Here is a 4,253-nt window from a genome sequence, read left to right as displayed (position 1 = left end):
ATATTCTACGCCGCTTAGAATAAACTGCCCCCCTAGCCGTTTTTCCAGGCATATTGCACAAACAATTTCTTTTGTGTATGGATTGAACGTACTCCACTTGAGGAACATTTTGAGCCATTAGTAGATATGTGGAAGTTTCATCTTCATGTAATTTACAGGGGGGGGCAGAATATTCTAAGGGGGCAGAATATTCTACGCCGCTTAGAATATACTGCCCCCCCCTACCCGTTTTTCCAGCCATATTACACTAACAATTTCTCTTGTGTATGGATTGAACGTACTCCACTAGAGGAACATTTTGAGCCATTAGTGCATATGTGAAAGTTTCATCTTCATGTAATTTACAGGGGGGCGCAATATTCTAAGGGGGCAGAATATTCTACGCCGCTTAGAATATACTGCCCCCCCCCCCTAGCCGTTTTTCCAGCCATATTGCACAAACAATTTCTTTTGTGTATGGATTGAACGTACTCCACTAGAGGAACATTTTGAGCCATTAGGGCATATGTGAAAGATTCATCTTCATGTAATTTACAGGGGGGGCAGAATATTCTAAGGGGGCAGAATATTCTACGCCGCTTAGAATATACTGCCCCCCTAGCCGTTTTTCCAGGCATATTGCACAAACAATTTCTTTTGTGTATGGATTGAACGTTCTCCACTAGAGGAATATTTTGAGCCATTAGTGGATATGTGAAAGTTTCATCTTCATGTAATTTACAGGGGGGGCAGAATATTCTAAGGGGGCAGAATATTCTACGCCGCTTAGAATAAACTGCCCCACCTAGCCGTTTTTCCAGGCATATTGCACAAACAATTTCTTTTGTGTTTGGATTGAACGTACTCCACTTGAGGAACATTTTGAGCCATTAGTAGATATGTGGAAGTTTCATTTTCATGTAATTTACAGGGGGGGGCAGAATATTCTAAGGGGGCAGAATATTCTACGCTGCTTAGAATATACTGCCCCCCCCCCCCCCTACCCGTTTTTCCAGCCATATTGCACTAACAATTTCTCTTGTGTATGGATTGAACGTACTCCTCTAGAGGAACATTTTGAGCCATTAGTGCATATGTGAAAGTTTCATCTTCATGTAATTTACAGGGGGGCGCAATATTCTAAGGGGGCAGAATATTCTACGCCGCTTAGAATATACTGCCCCGCCTAGCCGTTTTTCCAGGTATATTGCACAAACAATTTCTTTTGTGTATGGATTGAACGTACTCCACTAGAGGAACATTTTGAGCCATTAGTGGATATGTGAAAGTTTCATCTTCATGTAATTTACAGGGGGGGTAGAACATTCTAAGGGGCAGAATATTCTACGCCGCTTAGAATATACTGCCCCCCCTAGCCGTTTTTCCAGCCATATTGCACAAACAAATTCTTTTGTGTATGGATTGAAAGTACTCCACTAGAGGAACATTTTGAGCCATTAGTGGATATGGGAAAGTTTCATCTTCATGTAATTTACAGGGGGCAGAATATTCTATGGGGGCAGAATATTCTACGCCGCTTAGAATATACTGCCCCCCCTAACCGTTTTTCCAGCCATATTGCACAAACAACTTCTTTTGTGTATGGATTGAACGTACTCCACTTGAGGAACATTTTGAGCCATTAGTGGATAAGTGAAAGTTTCATCTTCATGTAATTTACAGGGGGGGCAGAATATTTTAAGGGGGCAGAATATTCTACGCCGCTTAGAATATACTGCCCCCCCTACCCGTTTTTCCAGCCATATTGCACAAACAGATTCTTTTGTGTATGGATTGAAAGTACTCCACTAGAGGAACATTTTGAGCCATTAGTGGATATGTGAAAGTTTCATCTTCATGTAATTTACAGGGGGCAGAATATTCTATGGGGGCAGAATATTCTACGCCGCTTAGAATATACTGCCCCCCCTAACCATTTTTCCAGCCATATTGCACAAACAACTTCTTTTGTGTATGGATTGAACGTACTCCACTTGAGGAACATTTTGAGCCATTAGTGGATAAGTGAAAGTTTCATCTTCATGTAATTTACAGGGGGGGCAGAATATTTTAAGGGGGCAGAATATTCTACGCCGCTTAGAATATACTGCCCCCCCTAGCCGTTTTTCCAGCCATATTGCACAAACAGATTCTTTTGTGTATGGATTGAAAGTACTCCACTAGAGGAACATTTTGAGCCATTAATGGATATGTGAAAGTTTCATCTTCATGTAATTTACAGGGGGGCAGAATATTCTAAGGGGGCAGAATATTCTACGCCGCTTAGAATATACTGCCCCCCCTAGCCGTTTTTTCAGCCATATTGCACAAACAATTTCTTTTGTGTATGGATTGAACGTACTCCACTAGAGGAACATTGTGAGCCATTAGTGCGTATGTGAAAGTTTCATCTTCATGTAATTTACAGGGGGGGCAGAATATTCTAAGGGGGCAGAATATTCTACGCCACTTAGAATATACTGCCCACTCTGGCCGTTTTTCCAGGCATATTGCGCAAACAATTTTTTTTGTGTATGGATGGAACGTACTCTACTAGAGGAAGATTTTGAGCCATCAGTGGATATGTGAAAGTTTCATCTTCATGTAATTTACAGGGGGGGCAGAATATTCTAAGGGTGGAGAATAATCAACGCCGCCTAGAATATATTGCCCCCTGGCTGTTTTCCCAGGCACGTTGCACAAACAATTTCTTTTGTGTATGGATTGAACGTACTCCACTAGAGAAACATTTTGAGCCATTAGTGGATATGTGAAAGTTTCATCTTCATGTAATTTACACGGGGGGGGGGCAGAATATTCTAAGGGGGCAGAATATTCTACCCCGCTTAGAATATACTGCCCCCCCCCTAGCCGTTTTTCCAGGCATATTGCACAAACAATTTCTTTTGTGTATGGATTGAACGTACTCCACTTGAGGAACATTTTGAGGCATTAGTAGATATGTCAAAGTTTCATCTTCATGTAATTTACAGGGGGGCAGAATATTCTAAGGGTGGAGAATAATCTACGCCGCCTACAATATATTGCCCCCTGGCTGTTTTCCCAGGCACGTTGCACAAACAATTTCTTTTGTGTATGGATTGAACGTACTCCACTAGAGGAACATTTTGAGCCATTAGCGGATATGTGAAAGTTTCATCTTCATGTAATTTACACGGGGGGGGAGAATATTCTAAGGGGGCAGAATATTCTACCCCGCTTAGAATATACTGCCCCCCCTAGCCGTTTTTCCAGGCTTATTGCACAAACAGATTCTTTTGTGTATGGATTGAAAGTACTCCACTAGAGGAACATTTTGAGCCATTAATGCATATGTGAAAGTTTCATCTTCATGTAATTTACACGGGGGGGCAGAATATTCTAAGGGGGCAGAATATTCTACCCCGCTTAGAATATACTGCCCCCCTAGCCGTTTTTCCAGGCTTATTGCACAAACAATTTCTTTTGTGTATGGATTGAACGTACTCCACTTGAGGAACATTTTGAGCCATTAGTAGATATGTGAAAATTTCATCTTCATGTAATTTACAGGGGGGGGGGCAGAATATTCTAAGGGGGCAGAATATTCTACGCCGCTTAGATTATACTGCCCCCCCCCCTCCCCTACCCATTTTTCCAGCCATATTGCACAAACAATTTCTCTTGTGTATGGATTGAACGTACTCCACTAGAGGAACATTTTGAGCCATTAATGCATATGTGAAAGTTTCATCTTCATGTTATTTACAGGGGGGCAGAATATTCTAAGGGGGCAGAATATTCTACGCCGCTTAGAATATACTGCCCCCCCTAGCCGTTTTTCCAGCCATATTGCATAAACAATTTCTTTTGTGTATGGATTGAACGTACTCCACTAGAGGAACATTTTGAGCCATTAGTGCATATGTGAAAGTTTCATCTTCATGTAATTTGCACGGGGGGGCAGAATATTCTAAGGGGGCAGAATATTCTACCCCGCTTAGAATATACTGCCCCCCTAGCCGTTTTTCCAGGCATATTGCACAAACAATTTCTTTTGTGTATGGATTGAACGTACTCCACTAGAGGAACATTTTGAGCCATTAGTGGATATGTGAAAGTTTTATCTTCATGTAATTTATAGGGGGGGCAGAATATTCTAAGGGGGCAGAATATTCTACGCCGCTTAGAATAAACTGCCCCACCCAGCCGTTTTTCCAGGCATATTGCACAAACAATTTCTTTTGTGTATGGATTGAACGTACTCCACTTGAGGAACACTTTGAGCCATTAGT

This window comes from Hydractinia symbiolongicarpus, chromosome 8, assembly GCF_029227915.1.
Source record: "Hydractinia symbiolongicarpus strain clone_291-10 chromosome 8, HSymV2.1, whole genome shotgun sequence".
Lineage (NCBI taxonomy): Eukaryota > Metazoa > Cnidaria > Hydrozoa > Anthoathecata > Hydractiniidae > Hydractinia > Hydractinia symbiolongicarpus.
Note: the sequence above shows the minus strand (reverse complement) of the source record.